The sequence below is a fragment of the Canis aureus genome, chromosome 18 (assembly GCF_053574225.1).
Source record: "Canis aureus isolate CA01 chromosome 18, VMU_Caureus_v.1.0, whole genome shotgun sequence".
Classification (NCBI taxonomy): domain Eukaryota; kingdom Metazoa; phylum Chordata; class Mammalia; order Carnivora; family Canidae; genus Canis; species Canis aureus.
Genome location: NC_135628.1, coordinates 15272595 through 15299246, shown reverse-complemented (window position 1 = coordinate 15299246; position 26652 = coordinate 15272595). Strand labels below are relative to the sequence as shown.

Below are 26652 nucleotides of genomic sequence, written 5' to 3'. Positions count from 1 at the left end.
AGTTGGTTCAATATTAAGAAATTTTCAAATGAATTCATATTAATATAAGAAAAATAATTTTTATCAAAATTATTTAATAGATGCTGAGAAAATCATTTGACATAATCCCATGTCCAGTCTTAACAAAACAATAAATTAAGAACAGATGCTTCATTGACAGGTATCTCAAATCAAAAAGCTAATACTTAATGCTAAGAGCATTCTCACCAAAGTCAGGAATATTATATAGATACTGCTGTTATTTATCATTGTACTGAGGAGCAAACTGATAGAATCAGACAAGAGCAAGAGATTATAGCTACAAAAACTAGAAAAGAAGAAATAAAACTATCAACATTTGTGGAAGATCTTATTTAAATCTATTGAACCCAAGATCATACCTGATAAACCACCAAAAGTGAGAAAGTTTAGTAAGATATCAGGGTACAAAGTTAATAAAGAGAAATAAACAGCTTTTGAAGTTACAAAGTATAATTTTAAAAATCATGCATTTAATAATAACGAAAGAGATAACATACCTAGGAATAAACTTCATAAGGATAACAAAAAGCGTATGAAGAAAACTTTAAAATCCCTTGTGAAGAGCATGCAGGCACGTGTGTGCACAGATATATACACACACAAATGGGAGACATACCAATTCTTGGATGGGAAGACAATAACCATAAATATGTCAATTTTCACTAATTATAAATTTAACATGATCATAACAAAAAATAACCCATAGGACTTTTAAAAAATAGCTGAGGCAATTCTAAATCAAGAAGAGCAGGAAACTTCCAGTTATAAAATAAATAACTCACAGAGATTTAAAGTACAGCATAGGGACTATAGCCAATAATATTGTAATAACATTGTATGATGATAGATGGTAACTACACTTACTGTGGCGAGCATGAGTCACGTATAGAACTGTTGAATCACTATGTTGTACACCTGAAACCAATATAACACTGTATGTCAACTATGCTTTAATAATAAAATTTTTAAAAAAAGAAGAACAGGAAAATTCTGAGGAAAAAATAGAGTAGTATGGGAAGTCATCAGATATAAAATTCTAACTACTTAGGAATAGCAACGATGTGATACTGATGCATGAACAAACAGATCAATGGAGCACACTGAAAAGTCCAAAAATAAGCCTCAATATATGGGAATCTTATATATGGGGAATTAGTGCAGGAAGTCTGTGCTACTCTGTAAGTGGTATTAGAACAGATCATAAAATCATAACCAAGTGGAAAGAGATAAATCTGTATTTATACCTCATGATATATGCCAGGATAACTTACAAATGGATCAAAGTTTAAATCTAAAAAAAAATAGCGTTCAACTGGTGTTGGGTTTTAACTCAATGGCAGGTGTATTTTTTTTTTTTAATGGCAGGTGTATTATGAACTTACGCTGTGTCAGCAAACATACTCCTGCCATTTCTTTTTAACAGTTGTATAGTATACCACTTAACAAAATATCATCATTTGTTAAATTAAACTGCTATTTATAGAAATTCTAGAGTATTTCCAACTTTTTGCTTTTATAAGGCAAGCTGAGGATTATTTATCAGAACAGCAAAGCAAATTTCTCAAAATTGAGGTCAGCTATTGTATTCATTTCCTGTAGCTGTGTAACAATTGACCACAAATGTGATGGCTTAAAAGGACAGAGGGGATCCCTGGGTGGCTCAGTGGTTTAGTGCCTGCCTTTGGCCCAGGGCGTCATCCTGGGGTCCCGGGATCAAGTACCACATCAGGCTCCCTGCATGGAGCCTGCTTCTCCCTCTGCCTGTGTCTCTCTGGCTCTCTCCTCTGTGTTTCTCATGAATAAATAAATAAAATCTTAAAAAAAAAAGGACAGAAATTTATTTTTTCACAGATCTAGAGTCCAGAAGTCCAAAATCAGGATCCCTGGAATAAATTGTCAGCAGGACTGTACTCCCTCTGGAGCATATTCCTTTTCTCTCAAAGCTTCTAGTGGCTTCTGGCATTCTTTGGCTTGTGGCCATACCATTCCAATCTCTATCTGTGTAGCCACATTGCCTTCTCTTCTGTGGTCAAATCTCCCTCTGCCCCTCTCTGAAGTATACATGTAATTATATTTAGGGACCCTCTGGATAATCTAGGAGACTCTCCCCATCTGAAGATCCTTAATCCCATTTGCAATTTTGTAACACAGGTTCTAGGGATTAGGACTCTGACCTTTTTTTTTTTTTTTTTTTTGAAGGGGGTGGAGACATTAATCATGTTCTTGGAAGTCCATAGATTGTTCCAACCCTGGAGAATTTTTAGCAATGTTAATTTATATGCAAATTCTAGGCTCTTCCTTTCTCCTTCTTCTCCCTCCTCCCAGTGTCCTTGCCCCAAACTCCCCAGCACCTGATCATCTAGGAGGCAGGGCAGATGAAGGCTGTCTTGGTCTTACTCCTAGGCCACCTGTTCACGCCCTGAGGGTGATTTTTCCAAGGGCTCATTATAATGTCATGTTTATCTCTTCTTTACGAGGATTTCTTTTTGGTATTAGACAACGTTTCCTCCCTCTTCCCGTTGGTATGTAGCTATTCATTTTATAATCATCACTTTGCTACATGCTCCATTCTAATGGTTCCTTCTGCACTCATTTCTCTTGTAGTTTCTAACTAAATGACTGTATTATCTGCTATTACAAAAATAGCACCTTCAGGTCTTGACAACTTTAACAGAAAGGAAAAATAAAAATTTTTTACAAATCCTGTGTCCTCTGCTCCCCCCAAACATCTCAAGCCACTGGTTTTGGCTTTCTCTACTTCTCTGTGCTCTTTTTTGGCCTTAGCAAAGAGAGAAACCAGAGAGCCCCCTGACCCTCCAGGGCCAAGTGCTTTGCTGGAAATCTTGCTGATCATGCTGTGGGTGCTGGGATCCGCCAGTCAACTTCCTGCTCATTCCATGTTCTGTCTTGGCAGCCTTCAGGTCTGTCAGCAGGGAAGTTTGTTTAATAGGTCAGTGACCCAGTCCCCAACCTTGGGACAAATTCTGAGAATAAGCAAGCAGGAAATCTAGTGGCAAGCCCATTCCCAGATATTGTACTGTTGCATGCAATACAGGCCCATGTCACTCTGCTTTTCTGTGCAAAACTCTCTAGCATCTGTGTTGAAATTTCCTTTATTTCTTCATTTCTGGATTCAATGTGCTCCGATGTAAAGAAGATGGGACTTGCATCAAACTGGCAGGAATTCATATCCTGGATCTTCCACTGGCATATATAATCATTTTTTCCAAAATACATTATGTGATTCAGACTCAGTTTTCCAGTCAGTGAAATAGGCCCGATGAAATCATGTCAAAGGTTACCCTGAGGATTCAATGAGACAAAGTATGTCATGCACCTAGCACAATTCCTGGCACATGGGGGCTTTTCAACATATACTCCCCTTTTTACTTTTGATCAGCGTTGATCTTTGTTTTTCGTTCTCATTTTCCCCCATGACATTCAAATTCCCCTCTTAATCTATACTTAGCCACAGTATGCATTAGTAATTAAGGTAACTGATATTTCTATTTATTAAGCCAGATTCTGTACTGAGTAGCTTATGTGCATTTTCTCAATCTAAAATTAAAAAAAATCAAGAAACAGTCAAACCCTCATTTGTATTCCTTTCCAGTCTCACCTGCCTCCCTCAAACAGAAGTTTAAAATTGATGAGGATCTTTTCTGGCCCCCGTTTTTATAACTTTGCTCTATTTCTATAGACAATACAGATACTGTAGACAAAATAGTGTTTCCTTGTTTTAAAAATTTACACAAATGGTATTGTACTGTGCTTTTCCTTCTCCAACCTGGTCTTTGGGATCAACAATGTATTTTACATTTAGTCCATGAATTTTAACCAGTGCAATAGTTTATTGAATTAAGACACTACTATTTATCTATACATTCCTCTACTAATGAACAATTCATTTGTTTTAAAATTTATAAGCAATTATGTAATAGCTATTCTTGTGTATGTCTCCTTATTCTCAGATTATTTTTTCAGAAAAATCCCTAATAGTCTAATCGTTTGCCGCATTTTAAAGACTTCTGTTATCTACCGTCAAATGTTAATCCATGTCTAGCAAAATTATCTACGCTTTCACCAGGAAAGCCTGAGAATGTCTGTTTCTCCAGATCATTGCTAACATCATGTATTCTGACTCATTTAAAGTTTTGCTACTCTGATAAAAACAAAGCCCAAACAAAAAGCCATCATCTCACAGATTTAATTTTCATGTCTTTGATGAGCGGTGACACCGATTAGCTTTCCAAATACTTATTGGCCATTTGTTATTTTCATTTTGTGAATTTTTCTATTCTTGTCTAGTCTATTATCATTATCTTCCATATATTTTGCAATTTGGTGTCCAGTTTGCCATTTACCTTTTGGCTTTGTGGTGATTTTTATTCTGCAATACTTTAAACTTCTTATACAGTCTAGTGGTCAAGCGATCAACATTTTCAATGGAATCTTTTCTATTTTTTAAAATATTGAGTGATAGTCAATTAAACTTCATAATTACACCTGCTATGTGAACAACCCTAAGGATTACAAATTATAGTTATAATTTCAGGGGGAAACTGCAATTTAGTTGTGGGACAAGGTACTCATAAAACCATGGTCAATAATACAAGCTGTCTACGATGAGTATCAAATACTTGGCACACAAAAAAGGTGACTTCACTTTGCCTGCCAGGAAGCTGAGGGCAAAGAGCACAAGTGAGTGCTGAATCACAGTGGCTCAATTAGCTTAGGTGGTTCACAGAAATGCAGAATATTAGGGCTGGAATAGTCTTGAGAACCATCTAATCCAAAATAAAAATATATGTCTTTTGGGAGTTGACTGAATTCCCACCAAGATGTCCTGCCAACAAACCCAGCAGCAGTACCAGCCCTCACCAAATGTTCTCCTAAGAGCTCCCCAAAGTGCTCAAGGCCATGTCCTTTCCTGGCTCTTCCTGCTGTGTCCCCAGTCTTGGAGCAGCTGCCACATGAGCTATCTCAGCCCCCCATAGATCCCACCTGACTGCTGTGAGTGGGACCTGCAGATCTTCTCGCTGTTGCCCCAGCTCTGGCCCTATGAACCATGGATGAGTAGCACTAAGGAGGTCAAGGGTAAAAGATCTGTCCCAGCCTGAGCTCTCCACTGCCTGGCGCTGACAGCTCTTGTGTTGGTGGGGTGGGTTTTCTTTTGTGCAGAACTTTGTTGTATCTGAAAACTCAGTATTCATCATGAATCCCGATTTCTTCTTTTTTTGCTTCTTACAACTTGTATGGTATCTTATCATTGTCTGATTATTTGGCCTCTAAAGACTAGGACCCCAGGACACTTCTCTTTAAGGGAAATAGCAAAGCTGATGAAGTGGTGAGCCAGTTGGGTATATCAAGGAGCCCTTCTACTTCTGTTTTTTTTTTGGGGGGGGGCTTTTTATTTTGAAATAATTATAGACTCACAATAAATTGTAATAATAGTACAGAAAGATCCAGTGTGCTCATTACCTATCTTTCCCCAATGATGCCCTCTTATGGAATAGTGCATTTTGAAGCAAGGAAATTGGCTCAAAACCATCAACTTGACTCTGAATCTTACCATATTCACCAGTTTTTACATGCACACTTTTTTCTTTTTTATTCTTGTATAATTAACATAACAATCTTGCATAATTATATTAGCTTGAGATGTGCAAATGTTGATTTAACATGTCCGTGCATTACTCAATGCTCACCATGAGAAACATGTCACTATACAGCATTATTACAATATTGTTGACTATACCTACTATGCTGTACTTTTTATTTCCATGACTTACTTATTTTACAATTAGAAGTTTGTGCCTCTTAATCTCCTTTACCTATTTTACTTATGCTCCCATCCACCCTCCCTCTGGCAATCACCAGTTTGTTCTCTGTATTTGAGAGTACATGCACACATTTTTTTGGGGCATGTCTTTGTATATAACTAAATGATATTTTATAGATTTGTGTAGGTTCATATTGCCTCTACCACATCAATTTTCCAGAACCTTTCTGTCACCAAAGGAGCCACCCTTTGTGGCCATCACCTCCTTCGCTTTTCTATCCACGGACAACCACTTACCTAACCTCTATCTCTACAACTTTGTCACTTCAACAATGTATCAAAGGAATCAAATGGAATCATATAGCTGTATAACTCTTGGGGTTGGCTTATTTTCACACTGCATAATGCCCTTGAGATCTATCCAAGTTGCTTCATGTATCAGTACTTTGTTTCTTTTCATTGCTGAATAGTATTCCATGATATGGACGCTCTACAATTTGTATTACCATTCACCTGTTGAAGGACATTGGGTTGTTCCTGGGTTTGGGGTATTACATATAAAGCTGCTCAAGTCATGTAACTGGCTGAACAAATTAAATGTCTAAGAGTCATAGAGATATTTTAAAAATGAACTCTCTTAATCTTTGTCAATAGAAAAATATACACATTTCTAGAAGAGTTCTTTCCTAGCTATATACTTCACGGTTTTCTTAAAGGGGTGTCTTAGCAAATGCCCATTTCCAGATCACTCTTCTGATATCTATCAATGACTTTCAGACTTATGTTTGGGAAGACCAAAGCTTGTGCTCTGCCATTAAAGGTCACCTTTCTGAAAATACTAGCTGTTAAAACTTGTCATTTGCTATTTGGATTCTCACTTTGGAGCCACTGTACATTTTCACCTTGTTTCATTGTCTCCCAACCATTTATCACTCTGACTTCATGATCCTTATGGATTTGTTCCCCTGTTTGTTGACTGCCCCTTCCACAAGAGCTGGACTTTGCTTGGGTATGTGCTGTCCCCCAGTTTATAGCTTGAGGACCAGGCATAGAGCAGATGTATAATACATGTTTGTGAATTAATTATGTCTTCAACACATAAAGGAAACCTTAAATATTCTTCCCAAAAGACTTGACTGAAGTAAATATAAGTAAAACCCACCAAATAAGTAGAGTGAAAGAAAATCATTCCAGGATTTGGATTTAGAAAGCCCAAGGCCTAATCTCAGCTCTGCCCCTTACTGGCTCTGAATCTAGACAAATGCTTCAACGTCTTTGCTAAAGTCTTTTCATTGCAACACCATCATCTTCACAGGATAATTTTGAAGCTCAAGTAAGACAATTTGTGTGAATGCACTAAAGTGCTATATAAATTTAAGAGATTCTCCCTAATCATCGTTCTCATCATTGCCACCATAAGAGCAATTTCCCCCTCTGGAAGCATGAAGCATCCAGGCAACAGCAAATAGGAAATCATGACATTCCTGTGACATTCCATCCAGTAGAGGGCAATAGTTCCCATCAGCTAAGTCCAATGTCTTAAAACATTAAGTTGAAGTTCAATCATGGCAATTTGTAATCATTTGTATTTATTGTTACAGGAAACACACACGTCCATCCTAGTAATCCTTCCATCCAGCGATTTCTGGTATTCTTGTTTGATCTTGCCTGTAGCCCAAGCTTTTTTTGGATGTGTCTGGTTGCCATGAAAGTTATCTTTAAAAAAAAAAAAAAAAAAAAAAAGGATTTCCATTCTCTCTCTTCCTGATTGGCTGGGCAAAATGCAGAACAAATTGTGGCTCAGAAATGATAACACAGGCATGCTTCTCTTTTGACTATAACCTTGGCATTGACAGGATAATTGTTTTGCTTGCGTAGGTCATCTGAGAATCTTCCCAGTCCTTACGTGGGAATTCTCTCACCTATATTCTCTGTCTGCTGACTTACTATATGTATTTCATACAAGGATTGGTGGGGAGGGTTCTTCAAAGAAACTAATCTTGGGAGTCTATCTGGTACGTCTAGGAACTCCCTCCTAATAGTGCCTATCAGTAGCCATGCCATTGATGCAGGGACAGACGGCTGGGAAGTTGCTAGGGGGCTTCACTGCAGAGAGTGAGTGCAGCTGGGTCTTTGATATACTGCTTTAATCTACTGCCAGGGGAACCACACTAGAGTAAGGCAGGGTAGCCACCTTTGGAAAGCAGAGAGAGAGAGAGATACATAAGGTAACTCAGTTCTTTTCAATTAATGAGAACTAGTTAGTATAACTGGGGATAGTTCTGGGATACCATTTCTTTTTTATGGAACTCTATTAATCTTTGAATCATACCAACCCCTTTTATTAAGGAAGGCACCGAGATATTTAAGTAAGATGGTTTATACATTTGAGTACCATTCATTCATTCATTCATTCATTCATTCATTCATTCATCTAATGTCAGTGGAAGGCCTACTGTATGCCAGGAATTAGAGATTCAAAAGGAAATAAGATCAAGACCCTCCTCCCCTTTTTGAGTATTTCCTAGTCTCTGGGGGAGGCTAATGTAAACCATAAATGACCCTACAGAGGAGTAAGTGCTATAACTGAGCTAAGGGTGCAGGGACAGGAGAGCACAGGAGATGATTGGCTGTGTCTGCAGGAGGTTTGTCAGGGGGTAGAACTGTGTCTGTGTGTTATGTGACTTGTTTCAGGAAGTATATTTTCCATCTTATTTCACCCTCTAAGCAAATCTTGGTTCACATCCTCCGGAATGCTGAATGAGAAGGATGTAGTTAATTTTTACTATTATCACTCTCCCTCCAAGTCTTCCCAGCCTTTCCTAGTACAAAGTTGTGGTTATATTTGACAGTAGGGAATGGGGGACCACCGGCACATACTTTCTGAGAGCTAAAGATGGGAAGCCTGATTTTGAGGCCTTGGGGAAAATGTCACCTTCTTCTGTCTTCCTTGTTATCTGGCCAAAGAGAGAAATAAATGGAACTTGTCTGGCTTTCTCTGGCAGGGACCACAGTAACTTTTCCCCAGGACAAGGCATGCCTCTCAGTGCTTTGCCATGATTGCTTTTGGGTCACTTAGTAAAAGTACTGACTTAGGGAGAGGACACTGCAAACTTTAGATGGGGGAGGAGGCCCAGTTCCAGGAGAAAAACTTCCCCTCCTCCACTAAGACCTTCCATGACCATAGGCAATAATTCATTCTCCCTTCCTGGGACCATACTACTCTGTATATTGCTCTGTGTATTAATTTGGCCATTTTGCCAAGCATCACACTCTCAGTGTTGGATTTCCAGGATAACTTTAGGATATGCCTCAAAGCAGCAGTTTGGCCTTCTAGCACCTTGGATCCCCTGGAGCACCAGTTTTTGGGGTAGCAGGTATTGAGTGGCTCCCCCTTGGCTGAATGGGTGGATAGAGATGACACACCAGCAGAATGCCCAAGGCTGCTTACCCTCTAGGTTGTGATCAAGCTGGGGGCAGAGCCCAGCCCCGGGGACGGCACAGCCCACACTCCTGGGCTGGGAACATTTCAGACTCATACTGGCTCAGCTCTGTAGCTGACTGTGGCCAGCTGGGACACTAAACCATTTGCTTGTTCTGTCGGCAGCCCTGAAGAACTGGAGTCCTTCCCCTGTGGGTGAAGTCTAAATTTAGCCCTGAAGAAGCTGCCTTCCCATTTTGCTGGAGAAAAGCTCTTTTCACTGGAATGGGCCTCTGCTTTGATTAAGTGGGAGGACCCACATCTGGGAATACATAAACTTTATTGTCCTTGGATGACAAAACGGTTTCCCTGCCTACTGGTTTTCCGCCTTTTTAGCCTGAAGTGTGATTGCCTCTGCTTATGACTGTGTTGGCCAGGGCAAGCCATTTGGCTGTAGACTGGGCTCCCAAAATCTGAGCCTAGACTGGAGTTGACACCTGGGGACATTGTTGTATCCCCACTTCACCTCTGTAGGCCCAGCTCTATGCATGCAGAATATGATAGAAGAACAGGAGGCTGGATCTCTTGAAAGATCCTGGAAGATATGAGGCCAAGATTTGTAACCTTTTAGAGCAGATTCTAGGATTTCAGGAGGGCTGAAATATCTTGGGACATCCCTATAAGGCTCTAGGGTTCAAGGTGTCGGGGTAGTGGGCATTGAGTGGCCCACTAAAATGAACATGAGACTCCTATCTTGGACAGACACCGGCCCCAAGGGGTTCTCTGGGCAGAGAAAGGCTTCTAAGACTTCTGACCCAGAGCCGGCTCCTTAGGTGATCCCTATCCTAGAACCCCTCTGCTATTTGAGTTTTATATGAATAGTTTAAGGAACTGACAAGTGAACCTTCCTTTAAAAGTCGACTCCCCTGGTGCATGGTCACATCTCTTCTGATAAATGTTTTCTTTGCTGTCCAGTGATACAAGTTCTGGCCAACTCCTCTATGTAGGAACTTCTGAAATATAGGGCAGAGAGCACTGGACTTGGATTCCAAAAAGCTGGATTGCCGGGTGGTCTGGTTTTACTGCCTATTAGCTGTATGCCTTTGGGCAAGGCACCTTCTCCAGACTTCTGTTGCCTTGTCTGGAAAATGGCAAAAATAAATCCGTAGTCATAGCTCTGTTGTTAGCAAAAAGTGAGAAGATAATATATATTTTCAAAAGCTCTTTGTAGAGGTAGATGGCCTTCTCTATCTAGTGACCTGAGCTGGTAGCAAATTGTTTGGATTTGATTGGTTCTCATATACACCATGGAAAGCTCTCTTCACTCAAAGAGCTCCCTTTAGGACACTGGGGGGCTTGGTAGATCAAGGGAACTCCTGCTCAATTTAGACCTTTCACTCTCCACCTTTGTCTCATCTCTCAGAGTCTCTTTCTTTTCCTGAAGGAGGATGGTGAGGAGGTCTGGGAACAAGGAAGCATGACTTTTGGATTGATTGGGCAGCTGTTTTGCTGAATGCCCATACGCAGATTGTATCTGGTCTGACTTTACCTCAGTTTGTCGGTCTACAGAATGGATGCACAAGTACCCATAAGCAGACCTTGAGAAACAGCTTAGTAAGAACACAAGAGGAAAAATGTAATAATTGCAATGCCGTAGTCATCATCCAAATCCAGTATATCTTCTGATATAGGACCTAGAGATTGGTAATTTCCCAGGCTGACCTGAGCAGCATTCAACATTAGTACTAGAATAAGCTTCCCCATTTAACAGTAATTGATAGAATGGAGAGAAATTAGGCTAAATCTAAAAGATATTAGGCTCTGGGTGAGGAAGAATTGAAAAGCCACCCTCTTGCTGTAATTTTCCAGGATGCCCTGGACAGCCCCCAGAAGTCGTCAGTATGGAAACAGCTCAGGAACATTTTACAAGCTAGTAAAGCATTGTGGAGGTGGGGCGGGGTGGGGGGAGTGTAGGGGGTGATAGATTCTTTGGAATTTATCTGCATGGCTGATGTCACTTTCTCAGCACAGGGAGCCAAACTGTCTCGATGTCTGTGGCCTCTTTCTGGAATCATTTCCCAGTAGTTAATCCCAGGTGACCCTTGAGGCTGCTTCCCTGTCAGAAATTGTTGGCTTGCAGCAAGAAGTGGCCCTTTCTGGGTCCCTGAAGTTGGCAAGGAAGCTCCTCCTTCAAGCCTAAGTGGAAAGGAAATTGATGGCTTCTCTGGACTGAGGTTCTCTCTCCTGCAGACCCACGTCTGGGCTGTCCAAGGCTCATATTTTACGTCTTTGCCTCTTTGCCTCCATGCCTCCTGGAGTGGTAATAACTGTCACCCTCACTAGTTAAGCACCATCCATAAAGGCTCAGCACAATTTTCTGCCCCCAGCTTGGGGACAATAATGTAGCTTCCAACAGCAGACGGGGAAGCGGGAGGCACCCTGCTATCTCTTAAGACCCCGCCAAATCCCTGGCTTTGTCGTGGTAAACAACATCAAGTCATCTTTCCTAAGCTTTAGTTATTATAAAATGGTGTTTGTTTTAATTTGGACATTTAGAAAATGCGACAATGGATCCAGAAAAGGAAAGGGACAAAGAGGAAGGGGACACATGAATATTTATTGAGCATCTACTCTACATTAGGCACTGTGCTGAAATATTTTAATGTACATAGTCACATCTAGCTCTTAAAACAACTCCCTGGGCTAAGGCATTAAAAATCTCATGTTATGGATGTGGGAATTCAGATTTGAAGAGCTTAAAATAAAATGAAGGATGACATGGCTTTTTCTTGATTTTCTTGAGGGTTGGCTTCTCAGTAGAGGTGATACCATCTTGTGCTGGGAAGATAAAAGCAACGATCCCAATGTCACAGTAGCAGGGACCTACTGACATTCTACTTGGTAGATCCAGTCCCCTCGAGAGGTCCACATGAAGCCACCCAATAGCATGATGGGATTTTCTAGGCAAAGCACTCTCTCCTCCAACAGGAGAGTTGAGGCAACCAAACCTTGCCTCTAGGACAGGGTGACCCTTCAGAAATCAACTGCTCCCAAGACGGCTGTACAGGTCCCCAGGGCTGGGGGCCAACATTGCTCCAAAATCTTAATGCTGCCCAGACCAGCCTCGGGAAGCCAGGCATCCCTCTCCAGCTGGCGAGACCCAGGCTGACTCATCTGGCCGCAGGATCCCGAGCATCAGCATGCCCTCCTGTCTGCCACGGCCTCTGCTGTGACCAAGTGGCCAAAAGTCATGGCAGTGGCAGGGGTCTGAAGCTGCAGGCTGCTGGCTGCCCAGCCCCGAGAAGGAGCATTCTGGAGGCAGGGAGTTCAGCCGGCCCCCTGCATTCCAAGCCCCCCTTCCTTGCCCGTGGCTCCATCCCCCGTGACCCAGGGCGTGGAACATGATTCCTTTCTCCAGAAGCCCCGTGACTGAGATGAGACAGGAGGGACCTGCAGTCCCTCTTCCAAAGATGTTTATCCCCCAGAGCCAGGAATCCTCGGGGTGGGCGGGGTGCGCTGTCCTCAGGAACAGCCTGCCACTCTCTGACCTGCTGCCGACCTTAACTCCGGTGGCAGCCACTCCCCTGCCATTTGCTCCTGCGGTCAGAGAGCGGGACAGATGACGCCATGGGCCTTTTCAGAGCGCTGAAGCGAAGTTTTGACAAATTCCAAAGAACATCAAAGTGCAGAACAACAGCCAATACATCATAGTCTGTCACCAGGGCCCCCACCCCTGATTATCACATTAAATCAGCAACGGGCACATTTCAGCTGGAGCTCAGCGGACGCCTGCCGGAGCTCAGAGTTTCTCCTTCCAGAGTTACACAAATACGGCAATGGTGACATCTGAAGGTCTGTACTCTGGGCCCTGAAAATCTGTACGTCAGCAGCTGAGCCCTTCATTGCACGGTGCACCTCCCTCCCCCAGAAGCAGATTATTGGGATTCCGTAACCCACTAGCCCAGAGCGCAGAGGTGGGTTCTAATCCTCGCTCTGCCCCTTAATAGCTTGAAATCTTTAACAAGTTAGTACCTCTGGGCCTCAGCTGCCTCAGAGTAAAACGTGGACAATGACACATCTATTTCCAAATTGTGAGTTTAGTTGGTAGCAGTTCACCACTGCATCTGTCCCTGCCTGGGAACCATGGACAGTGCTTGCTGGTCCTAATGTTTTGAGGTTTTTTGTTTTTTTTTTTTTTTTTTTTTTAAGGATTTTATTTATTTATTCATGAGAGAGAGAGAGAGAGAGAGAGAGAGAGGCACAGACACAGGCAGAGGGAGAAGCAGGCTCCATGCAGGGAGCCCGATGCGGGACATGATCCTGGGTCTCCAGGATCACGCCCTGGGCCAAAGGCAGAAGATGCTCAACTGCTGAGCCACCCAGGGATCCCCCGGTCCTAATGTTTTGTATTTGTTTCTTGATGTGTTTCTTGTCTGTAACGTTTGGGATGTAAGAAAGATAAAACTTTCTCTGCCCCTAAAGGTTTGCCGAGAAATACATGTGCGTGAAGGGGAGGCAGGCCACTCAGGGCTGGAGTTTCGGGTTATGAAGGAAATACTTGCTGGGCTGGCATTTCCCTGGGTAAATTCTCACTGGGGGTGGGAGCGGAAGGTAACTTCAGAAAGAGCTTACGCTGATCTTTAAAACCGTTTCCCCCGAACTCTGGAGCATCCAAAGAAAGCAGAGCTATGGGCCAGAATGTCCCAGAAAGAACAACAGGCATGTGAATTCTATGCCACATGATCAGACATAAGAAATGTCACATTTCTCTTATTACTTTAAATCACATTTGATATGCTATTGCAGCCATCCTGCCAGGCTGGTGGGAAATCCAGTCTCGGGCCTTTCTGGAATGCCCCCTTCCCCTTGGTTCCTGTGAGCGTCCCCCCGCACATTCACGGACGGCCCTCCGCTCTATGGCCCACATGGGTGACCTGGGGTGTATTTCATTTGCCTCATCATCCTCGGAGGCCCGTGGCTCTACCTTCTCTTGGCAAAGCTTTGCCATGGCTGTAGCTTCTCCCTGAAGCCCTGCCATCTCCCTAGAGGGCTCTCAGGGAGGTGGAGCCTTGCTGCCTGGGAACACAGGTCTCTAGCCCTGTCTCATTCTGGAAGAGGCCCTAGAATTCTTTTCAGTCCCCTTTTGCATCTTTTGGTGAAGATAACCAGTAATCTCCCTGCAGAGGGCCTTTAGGAACAATGATAGCCTCCGCTTCCCGGGCCTGGGGGAAAGATAGGTTGTCCAGGCTAACTAGAATTAATCAGCTTCTGTTACTGAGTAAGGTAACAAGATAGGACTGGAGACTTTGTCTGGGGTCTCAGGAAGGGAAAAGGAAGAGAGAGATTTAAAGAATCACATGTGAAACTGGATAGGATTCAGTTGGCTCTAAAATACCCGTCACTTCCCTCTACTTCTACCCGTATGAAGGTCAGCAGGGCACGGGGGGAGGGCTAGGTGGGCAGTAGAGGAAGAAGACTCCTCTGTGAAGCCCGAGACCCAGCAGAAGAGACTGTCTGCCAGCCACATGGCATTAACATCCTGGTAGATGAAGAAGGCGCTTGCCTGGGGATGATCTGATTTGACAGAGACACTCTGCGAGATAGATAGGTGGGGCAGTTGTGACCCCATTCTCCAGGCAAGGAGACTGAGGTTCAGATGGTTTAAAAGACTGATGCAAAGTTACAGAGCTGAGGGGCAGAGCAAGATGAGGCTTTCAAGTCTACTTCACTTTTTCTTCTAGAATCCCCAGTTTCGCTCATGAGTTGAGACTAGGCTTCAGCTACATCCATCAGTAGCTTGGGATGTTTGCCTTTTGGCAGTGAGCTGGCAATCTGGAAACCTGCTGATAGATTTCGTCTAATTCTTGTTCTTTTGCTATTTTTTTGTTACTTTCAGGAAGAGGAGCTAGAAGTAGAACATATTTCTTGTGAGAGAATATGCTCTGGACTTTGATTCATATCTGCTGGGTCCCCAAAGTCTAGGTTATGACAAGTTTAAGATCACGTTGCTACTTCTATGCGCATTCAATAGACTATCTTAGTAAGGGGAGTAATTTTATAAAACTATTAGTTCTAGTCTCAAAGAAGAATTGCAGGAAACGTATTTCTGACTATTTAGAAGTGACTCATTATGGGACTATTTGAAAACTATATATTATTTTTATCAGTAAATAGAATTGCCTATAGTCAATGTTATCTCGTCACATCCAGGGATTCTAAGATCCGGTTACCCATTTCCCTCAAAACAACTGACAGCAAAGCTGGGGAAGAGAGAACCCACCACAGTCTCTGCAAGGCTAGACCCCCCCACCCCAAGCCCCACTGCAAACTATAACGCCCTTCCCTGCCAAATAACAGAGGGCAGATAAGATGGAAATTTTCATTCCAGTTCTCAATAATTTCCACAGCCTGTGAGATATCAGGATCAGAAGAGGTTCCATAACCAGAAAATCTTGGCTGGAGTTTCACTGTTTGGGAGCAAAAAAAAGGAAAATTAAGGAGTGCCTCAGATAGCCTTTCTTAGGGGGCTATGTCAGGATAGGGGCTTTTGAATATTTAAATCGAAACAAAGGATGGCTAAGAGTTCTTTTCCCAACTACATATCAGACAGTAGAAAGTGTTTTTATAGAAAATCCCTGATCTACTTTTCATTGGCTGGTATTTGTGAGGCAGGAACATTCAACTCTACCTATGTCAGCTGGATGCTCTGACAGGTATCCATCCGTTCACTGCATGAAGCACGTGGGTCCCTAGGTAGTTTGACCATAGCTGAGCTCTGCCCCTTCCAAAATGACCGTCATGGAGCAGGGCTGCCAGTTGGAGAATGATGGGTCAGCCCAGGCAGTTTTCTGGGCTTGCTTCATACAGAGGGTGTTGGTCCAGGTCTTTGTCTCCCAAACAATCCCTGGTTTTGACACTTCCTGAGAGAGCACGGCTTGCTCCCTGTGTACCAACCCTGGAAAGCAGCTCTTCCTGTTAGGAAGACAATGGTCCTTATGGGAACGCTAGGGTTGCATGGGAGAAAGATTAGAACAGCAAGGAGAAGCATGCACACTTTGCTGGCAAGGGAAATGGAAGGCCTGGAACCCTACAGTGGGTTGACCTCAAGGTGTCCTGAGGGTTAGGTGGCATCTGCCTGGAGCAGAAGAGAGCTGCTGAGGAGGACATAAAGGGGGTTAGAAAGGTAGTGGAAGGTGGAAGGAGGCGGCCTGAAGTATTTAACACCCAGCTTAGGCATCTGGGATCTGTGGTATTGGTCTTTGCCACTCACAGTATGGTCCAAAGAGCAAGCATCCTAGTCACCAGAGAGCTTGCTAGAAGTGCAGAGTCCGGGGCCCACCCCAGACTTAGGAGATCACAGTCAGCACTTTAATAGGAACCCCAGGGCATCTGTGTCTTCATTCAAACACTGCTCTAGGCCTTTAAGAGGAAGCAAGAAAGATCTGGAGCTGGGGGTGGGGGCTGACATGATGGTGGAGGTGTTTGGGAATGAGTCCACTGGGATGGTTGGAGAATACTGACTTAGGATCTCCTGGCCACAAGCCTGGGGTGAGTAGGGAGCGAGGAGGAAAGTCAGGGGACGTCAAAGTCTTTTCACCAGAGCAACGATGCCCGAGACAGTGGTCTACCTCCCGGCTTCCCCTCAGGGGGCTGCGCCCTTGGTGATCAGCCCAGACTTCCCACAACATTAGGAAGTGTGTGTTCGGGAAGTGGACGTCCCAGGATCTGTGTGTTTGAAGTCAGATTTCATTGCTCGGCTGGTTTTCTGCCCGACGGTGGGAGCCGGGATAGCATAGGGCCTGCCAGCGCCCTGCAGCCACACGAACACGCTGCCGCTCCTGGTGGAGCCAGAGCTTCTGTGAAGGACATTTTAGAAGCTTCCTGCGGCTGCAACAAATTGTTGGGGTCTGTCCCACAACACCACTGTGACCTGCTTTTTCACAGTCTTAGGGCAACCAGCTCCTGACACTGAGCACTCGCAGGGCCTCGAGGCCTCTACCTCAAATGGGGCATGTGGAGCATTGCCCCTAACACCTCCCCTCTCTGTGCAAGCGTGGCAATTCCTTTTTCTTTTTTAAAAAGATTTACTTATTTATTCATTCATGAGAGACACGGAGAGAGGCAGAGACACAGGCAGAGGGAGAAGCAGGCTCTCTGAGGGGAGCCCGATGGGAGACTCGATCCCAGGACCCCAGGATCACAACCTGAGCAGAAGCCAGGTGCTCAACCGCTGAGCCACCCAGGCAATTCCTTAGCATGGCAATTCCTGGGCCTCTTGCCCCAAGGAGGAGGTGATTGCTGCTTCTCTGGAGGTGGTTAAGAATAAGGGAGGCGGTAATCTAGGTCTGGGGCCGGGTTAGGGCTGCATCTGTAGGGAGAAAGAGAGGATGGGTGACAAAGAGAGAATTCTTGCAACTGGAACATTCCAGGGTTCTCAACTTTGAAAGGAAAAGGTGTGAACTTCGTTGTTAGTTAATTCCTGCCTTTTTCAGTTGTTCTTGGAGTCTCGCTCTGTCTAAAAGGAGATGATCATAGCTTCTCGAAGGTCGTGAGAGCCTGAGCAAACCACCTGGCACATGGACGGCTAACCAGTGTTGGCTCCACTGCCTCTCTCCTGCTGTTTCTAGCAACTAACCTTCCGAATTAAATAGTTCCTGTCTGGTAATTCAGATCAACTAGAGGGAATATGAGTCTCGAATACGTGACATTTTGAATTTGAAGGCTACAGTTTAGAATACATGTGACCATTTGCTGAAACCGAACCACTTCCTAGAATGGAGTCTTTGGGGGACCTGTTTCATGAACTGAATTGTCACTAGCACATTAGTTATTTGAGAGCACACAGGTTCCTTAGGACACAAAGGCAATTAAAAGCAGTATGTTCTAGTGTCTCTGATTTAAATGCTTCTAACCATGCACTTTTTTTTTTCTAGTCTTGCTGAGTACAGTCCATACCCTGTGAGTCCAGAGGCCAGCCTCCGATGACTGCTACTTATTCCAACTGCATTCACACCAAGGGCCCCATGGCTGAAGGTTCTCGATGTTGTGGAAAACCTCCCATAAAGTCTTCTTCTCATATAGCCCTTGGAAACACAGAAGGCCCCCTGAATGGTCAGACCCACCTCTTCCCAACACCATAAAGAACTATATTTTTGTTTCCTACCCCAAACACCGTATAACTCATTTCCCGTTTTTCCTGGGAGATTGTGGTAATATGGGGAGGCCTGGGGGGTCCCCAGGATAGAGCCGCTTGTAAAACAACTGTGCGGGGGTTCCAGATCTGACTTAATCAACCTTTCTCAAGATCCCGTAGACCCATAAAACTGCTTTCCTACCCGGTTCAGCCGGCTGATTTATTTCTCACCCCGCTGTCGCTGTCGCTGCTCCGAGCAGGTCATTTGTCAGGTTGAGAGAATTACAATCCACAGGACCCTCACTAGTGCTATCTCAGTTTATAAATTTCACGAATTACAATTTATTGCTACGCACCCTGCGGAGTCTCATATTAATAAATTGCGTCCCATCTGCAAAAGCCCGCGTATATGGGTCCCCTGGACACAGGCTTAGGGTCCTAGGGCTGCGGCGCGTCTGCACGTGGCCCTGGCCCTGAACCGGCTGCAGTCACGTTCCCGCTGCCTCCCTCTGATTTTGCCTCCCCTTGCAGCGAAGGTTCGCGGGCCCTGCTTTCTTGTTTTTACCTCCGCAGGGATGTTGTTTAAAGGACGTGTGTGCATGTTTGTATCCTGGTGGGGAGGGTGCGGTGGCAGCAAGAACTTTATCCCTTTCAAAATGCACAGATTGTACCTTGTTGACTTTATCAACCTGTGGGTACCAAAAAAAAAAAATCCTGTTAATGATGCACAACTTTCTTTTGCTCACTCTTGTCCTTACCGGCCCCTGGAATCTCAACTCCAGCTTTCTGGAAGCCCTCACTGGCTTCTCACGTGCTCTCAGAAGCTATTCCAGCTGTCCATAAGGTTCCATCGTGCAAGGCCTCTTCCTTTTCCCTTCTTTCCCCTGCTCTGGCCTCTTCTGCCGGGCAGGGCTGCTGGCACCTGTCGAGCACCTTACAATTTCTACCAGGTACCCCTAAGTTCACCCGGCACCTTTGTTTCTTACTGAAGACCTGCTGGCTACATCTGCTTCCCATTGGGCATGATGGCATGATTCTCGCTCTCTCTCTCTGCCATGGATCCGCAAGTCCCTGCTATGGACTGGTTTGTGTTTCCCCCAAATTCATGTGTTGAAGTCCCTAACCACAACTACCTCAGAATGTGACTATTTGGAGACAGAGTCTTTACAGGGATAATTAAGTTGAATGAGGTCATTAGGGTGGACCCTAATTTAATATGATGGGTATCCGTAAAAGGATGAAATTTGGCCATGGAAAGATAGAGAGAAGACCATGTGAAGACACAGGTTGGTGAAGCCACCTACAATCCAAGAAGAGAAGCCTCAGAAGAAACCAATCCAGCCAGTGCTTTGGTCTCAGACCTCTAGCTTCCGGAACTGTGAGAAAGTAAATTTCTTCTGTTAAAGCCACCTTGTTATGGCAGCCCTACCAAGGCAGTGCAGTCCCCTGCCAGGGGCTGTCTGGAGACTTCACGGTAACTAAGCTGGGTACCAGTGGATGTCAAGTTGGGGGAACGGGATTGTGACTTCTGTTGAGATTTTGCTTTGTTAGAGGAGTCTCAGGGCTCTACTGTTGGTACCTGGCTGGCTTCTGTGCATAAGGACTAGCCCAGACATCTGGTGCAGCCTGCTGCTCCAGGCCTGTCTCCCTCCCTTCCCAGCAAACAGCCTGTACTCAAATCATACAGGACTCGTGTTTTCTGGAAACTATTGTGACTTAGTTAGAACCAAGGGCTGGGATCACGCAGGGAGATGTGGAATCAGAGAGATCCTCCTATTTGGTGGGTGTGGGAGCCAAGGCAGAGACACAGCTGCTGCCAGAGGTGTACCTCTGGAGGCTGAGGGAGAAGGAAGAGATACTCTGGTTGCTCCCTTCTTCCCAGCCTCCGTCCCCTGCCAAGTGCCTCCTGTTGGCTGAACCCACTGGAAAGCACAGGAGTCTGGGAAATGCAGCCTACAGGGGCCTGCCCCAGCCACAGACAGCAGAGTGGGGCACCCAGGCCCGGGACCAGCCTTCCTCTCACACCTCTGCATTCGTTGTCTGTGGCTGCCACACACATTAGTGCAAAGTTAGTGGCCTAAGAAAACCAGAAATTTATTCCCTTACTGTTCTGGAGGCCAAAAATTCAAAATCAGATGTCAGCAGGACTACACTCCCTTCAGAGGCTCTAGGAGAGAATCCTTCCCTGCCTCTTCCAGTTTCGTGTGATTTCAGGGGTTCCTCAGCTGTGGCTGCATCCCTCCCATCTTTACTTCCCTCTTCAAGTGGCCCTCTCTTCTCTCTGTGCGTCTCTCCTCTGTGTGACTCTTGTCAATGGGTTTGGGACCCACTCAGATCTTTCAGGATGACCTCATCTTGAGATCCTTAACTCACTGAGATCTTTGCCAAATAAGGCTGCGTTTGCAGGTTGCTGGGACTAGGATGGGAATGTACTTTTGGGGGCCACCTTTCAATAATCTTTGTTTGAGCTACTCTCTAACTAGAAAATCCTGCAAGTCTCCACTCTGGTTGGGTGGGGGGTCACCCTTCCTGAACTACACTATCAAATAGACTCACAACCCCTCCTGAGCCTGATCATCCTTTGTTCACGTGCATGGTGCTTGTCGGCTTGGCGGTCCATTCCATTAGACTAGGAGCTCCTCAAGAACAGAGCAGGGCCGGGATCCCTGGGTGGTGCAGCGGTTTAGTGCCTACCTTTGGCCCAGGGCGCGATCCTGGAGACCTGGGATCGAATCCCACGTCGGACTCCTGGTGCATGGAGCCTGCTTCTCCCTCTGCCTGTGTTTCTGCCCCTCTCTCTCTCACTGTGTGCCTATCATAAATAAATAAAAAATTTTAAAAAATTCATAAAAAAAAAAAAAAAACAGAGCAGGGCCTGTGTCGTCTGCTCCAAGGACCAGCTCCTCTTAGCTTCTCTCTTTCACGAGGACTAAGATCTTTCTGTCTGGGCCCCAGTTCTCTCTTTCTGTTTTGGGTCAAAATAGCTTTCCTTACTCTTGAATCGTATGTGGCTCTGTCCTCCATCTGACACACACTTGTTGAGCACCTCATATGTCTGGATTTTATCCCACAATTTGTCTGAACCCCCTTTTTCCCGGACCTATATCACACAGGATTTCCAGTACAATCCTTGTTCATGAAGTGCTGCTGTTAGAAAGTCTTGTTAGAAACAAATAGGTCCAGGACTAATGATGGGGGATGAAACATTTTGTCATCTTAGCATTTCTGGTAGAATTTGATCTGAAATTTGGGAAGAGTGAGTCTAGTCTTTAAAAACACATTTAAAAATAATAGGCAGGTGCTTTTCTGTAATGAGTGATTTTTGCATTTTGTTCCAAGAAGTTTTGTAAAAACTTTCTGAAGTCCTGCAGAGGAAAACCTTGATCACCTGTAACATTTGGGAAATGGGGAGTTTTATTCTTTTAATTTGCCATAAGTGAAACTTCTTTTGGTTTTCAATTCTTGATGCTATTTTGCCTAAACTACGTATCTCTTTGCTGTTTCAGTAGGTGAAGGGGTGGCCAATGGGATGCTTACTTTCTGCTCATAGGATACAGGACTAAAGATGCAGGCTTGGGAATGAAGCTGAGTAACCTGGGGCATAACCTTGAAAAAGCCTCATTTCTCTTCTTGTTTTCTGGGGATTTTCTATTTTTCTCTAAAAGTAGAGAGCAGAAAATATTAAACTGACTGAAGGTTTCTTTTGCTGACTTCCAATCAATTCTAGCTTTCCTTCTGCAGTGCTAAGAGTACGTTGTTAGCAGTGATTAACTGCCTCTACATTGAAGATAGAGAATATTATAAATGTTGGCACAGAGAGAAGTTTTGACCACTTTTCCTGACTTCTCCAGCCTGAGTACTTGGAGTTAGGTGTGCATGTGAGCATGTAACTGAGTGTGGGTACAACCGAGTTAGGCTAAGGTGGACAAAACTACAAAAGAGTGAATGAGAAAAGCAGTGGATTAAATATCAGAAGCCTGCCCGTTTTATCCCTCTCTTTACTGCTGAGCAGTGTGAGGACCATTGGCAAGCAGATTTACTGGCTCTATTTTCTCATCTAAGAATGAGGCTACTTCTCATCTCTGTCTGCTTTCTAGGATTGTTATGGGAATATGATAAGATGTTTTTTAAAATGCTCAATGAATAAAATACTGCACAGACTTCCCATGCCATTACCATGACATCAAGCCCTGTGAAGAAGTGGTGTTTTTATAAAGGACTACTATTTTTATTTGTTTATTTTTTAAAGATTTTATTTATTCATTCATGAGGGACAGAGAGAGGCAGAGACTTAGGCAGAGGGAGAAGCAGGCTTCTTGCAGGAAGCCTGATGCCAAACTCGATCCCAGGACCTCTACACCTCCTATGGGGCTTGAACTCACAATCCCAAGATCAAGAGTTGTATGCTCCACGGACAGAGCCAGACAGGTGACCTTGATTCTTTGGGTTTTAAATGGAAGAAGCAGGGGTGCCTGGGGGCTCAGTGGTTGAACATCTGCCTTTGGTTCAGGTCATGATCCCAGAGTCCTGGATTGAGCCCCACGTTGGCCTCCCTGCTCATGGGAAGCCTGCTTCTCTCTCTCTTCCCTGCTCATCCTCTCTCTACCTCTCTCTCTCTCTCTCTCTCTCTCTCTCTCAAATAAATAGGTAGACTTTTAAAAAAAGATTTTATTTACTTATTCATGAGAGACACAGAGAGAGGCAGAGACATAGGCAGAGGGGGAAGCAGGCCTCCTGCGGGGAGCCTGATGCAGACTCAATCCCAGGACCCTGGGATCAGCCCTGAGCCGAAGGTAGACACTCCACCGCGGAGCCACCCAGGCATCCCAAGGACTACTATTTTTAATTGCTATTATTGTTGTTTCATTTGCTAACATTGGTTCTGCTTTGATCACACTTGAGTTTGTGTGTTGGGCTCATCGCACAGTCTGCCCTGCCCTGGTACACAGCTGTTTGTTGTATGCCGGGAGGAAGCTAGATTCTGCTTTTTTATCCCACGTGAAACCTTGATGTCTCCCTGGGTCTAAAAAAAAAAAAGAAAGAAAGAAAGGGGAGAGAGAATTAGACGCCAGAGAGACACTATATATAGTTTTTCTTTGACTGCTGGAAAAGATAAGTGGCTGAAAAGAGACTGGAATTGTTTGCCTATAAATTGAGTGCCAGCAGCTTTATCGCTGAATGCTGCAGATTATGTTGAGTGGAGTAATCAGGAGGAAGAAGGGGAGGCTACAATAACACTGCGATAGGGACTATTTGGAGTCCACAATCAGACCCTCCTTGACTTCTGCACCCTGCGTGGAAAGTGCTTATGTTACAAAACAGCGTGAGGTCCTGGCCCCGAGATACTTATGTGTCTCGTGGGTAGTGAGGCGGCCGTTGCCAGTTAGAATGGTATGCTCCTTGGCTGGGTCCGATGTCACCTGAGAGGGCTGGGTGGGGTGGCGGGGATGGCAGGGGCTTCCTCCCACGGGGCATGGCAACACCCCAGAGCCAGAATCCAGAGCACCGCTGAGAAGGGCAGTAAACGCCTGGCGCAGAATAATATTTGGGCAGGGTGTTCCTTGAACCATGGGACCCTTGGAGTTTTCTAGGTTTTCCTCCTCCTGCAACCCTATAAGCTACAGGTGATAAATAATTTCTTCAGTCCTAGTGGCGCCTGGTGTCTCCGTGGAGCACCCTGGTTGGCCCCCAGACGAGGCCACCGTGAGGGCTGCAGTTGCATCATTGGAGCCTAGGATGGAGGGGAGACTTGCGACAACTTTGGGGGACCCCAAAGCCTTTCTGCTTAGTTGGTGTTGCTTGTGTGGTGCCATGGTCTGAAAGGTGCTGTTTGCTTCCAAGTAGTCCTGTGTAGGGGTTGGGGGGCATTCAAGTGGCCAGGGAGCAGTGAAACGCGGTGACATTCATGTTCTGCTGGCAAGCATAAATCAACTCTGGAGGCTTCTCCTCCTTTATCTTGGCAATGGGTTTGCTTTCTTGATAAATCACCCTCATGACCAAATGGATTTGGCCCAGATTAAATGTCTTTTGATGTAATTTACTCACATTATTTCTCATTTGTGACTCCAGTGGGCTCACAGGAAGGACAGACTCAGTCTCCTATAAAATGGATACTCGCATTCTCCCCGGGATCCTGCTGTGTGAAGAGCCCCACTACTGTAAGACCAGGTGAGTGGTCAAAGAGGAGCCCGTAGTGGGTGCCTCTTCCAAAGTCCAATAGCTGAGCATGTTTGCAGACATTCCAGGTGCTCCCTGTTGCCTTCAAAACTAAGCCTCACCTCCCTAGTGAGGGCCTTTGTTCCCAGCTTCATCGCATGCTACTCTCTGCTTATACACCCTTTCCTCTGGCAGCACCAAAATACTTGATGTTTCCCAAACCATTTTCATATCTAACCCCCTGAACATTACTCTTGCTAACTCCCTTTGGCCCAAATGCCTATCTTTCTGGTGAGTTTCCACTTATTCTTCAAAAACCTAACTCAGGTGTGCCCTCATTGACTTTGGGGGCCATCTATCCTCCTTACCACTACTCTGAATGGCCTGAAGTGTTCCCTTGTCCATGCTCCTCAGGGCAGGGTGTTTATCCCTCTAGGGTAGGGCTTATCATCTGGCATGATAGGTATTTGCTCAAGGTCTGACTTTCCCACTAATACTAGACTCCTTCAGGCTGATATTTGGCTTAGGTACCTTTTTAAGTACCCAATAACCAGCACACGCTCTGTCCTTGATTTCTTCTAAATTAAAATGATGTACCTGTAACATATGTGACAAAACCAAGTGCTGATTTCTTCTTGTCCCTCAACAGTTATGGGAGTAAAAGGACATAATTCTCTGAAAATTATGTCATTTTCTATCTGCTACCTTATGGCACATTATGAATAAAAGCAAAGAATAATGTAAATTGGATTGGAGATTTGTAAGTTGGAAGCAGGAGAGAGAAGACTGAAGATCATTATTTGTGGGAATAATCCTTTGCTCTTATTTTGGCTATTCATTTCATCTTTCATTAATATTTCTCGACTCTTATTCTTACCACCCAAAAAGAAGTGACAGTGTGATTACTTGGCTGTGTGTTGTGCTGAGTAGAGTAGCATTGGATTGACAACCCAGGCATCCAGATTCAAGTCCTAAATCTTCTGTACACCATAAATCATCTTTGTTTCAGTTTCCCCATCTGGAAAATGGATCACTCTGCCCAATCCATCTCACTCAAGAACCATTTTTGAAGGTAAAATCAACAGAAGAATAGTAAGTACACTCTTTCATGTGTCAGGCATTTTGCTGGGTCTTTACATAGCTCTGAGGCTCATTTTGGAGGCAAGGACTATGAGGCTCAGAGGGTCACCCATGGTGAGGTGCTGCCTAAGTCACGGGTATGATTCAGGCCTGAGTCTAAGTCCAGAACCCAGGCAGGTGTACTCTGCCCATTGTCCCCTGCTTGTATTTTGGATATAAAGATGCTAAATACTCTGTTGTTTTTAGGCCCTGTGGAAATAGTGCATGATCTCTGCAAAACGGAAAGTACCTAAATGCCATATAGTTGCCAAATATTGAACATCTAACAGAATCTTCTTTTTAAGTGTTCCAGAATGTCTGTGTCTTGTTTGTGTCCCTCACTGCTGTTAGGGTGATCTTTTTAAAATATAATCTTACCATGACTCTCCCCTCCTAAAAACCTTCAATGGCTCTCACTTGACTGTTAAGATTCCTGAGAAGAATTTGGAGACCCTTATGATCCAGCCCTTGCATTTATTTCCTGCTTCTTCATGTTTATCTCCCCCAGCACCCCACCCTTATCATGCCAGCAATAGATGGAAGCAAGATAGAGGTGGTGGTGTTCCTTCCAACTCCCATGACCACGCTGTGTTGGCTTGGTGAGCTCTACATGTATTCTCTCTACCTAAAAGAGGTCCCCCACTTGCATAGCTAGTTGCTCAATCCATCTTCCCTCGTCTCTTCTTTCTTATTTTCCATATTAGTTATCCATTGTTGCATAATGAATTGCCCCCAAACTCATTTAAAACAATAATCATCACTTAAGATGTCACACTGTTTCTGAGAGTTAGTGATTCAGGAGTGGTTGAGCTGGGTGGTTGTGGCTAAGGGTCTCTCAAGAGGCTGAAGTCAGGTTACAGTTGGGCTGCACTTATCTGAAGGCTTGGCTGGTGCTGGTGCACTAGCACTAAAACGACTCATTTGCATGGCTGGGATAATAATGCTAGTTGTTGGCATAATGCCCCAATTCCTCACCACGTAGACCTCTTCACAGAGCTGATGGAGTATCTGCACAATATG

The 26652-nt window shown here is 44.5% G+C and overlaps 1 long non-coding RNA gene across 1 annotated transcript in view; it reads left to right on the top strand.

The window, feature by feature from the left end:
* The first annotated feature begins 23791 nt into the window (after positions 1-23791).
* Positions 23792-26652, top strand: part of LOC144288604 (uncharacterized) — a 36489-nt gene continuing 33628 nt past the window's right edge. Inside the window, exons 1-3 of the long non-coding RNA XR_013356570.1 lie at positions 23792-24180; positions 24427-24525; positions 25523-25605. This is a non-coding gene — a long non-coding RNA (uncharacterized LOC144288604). The remainder of the gene's footprint in view (positions 24181-24426; positions 24526-25522; positions 25606-26652) is intronic.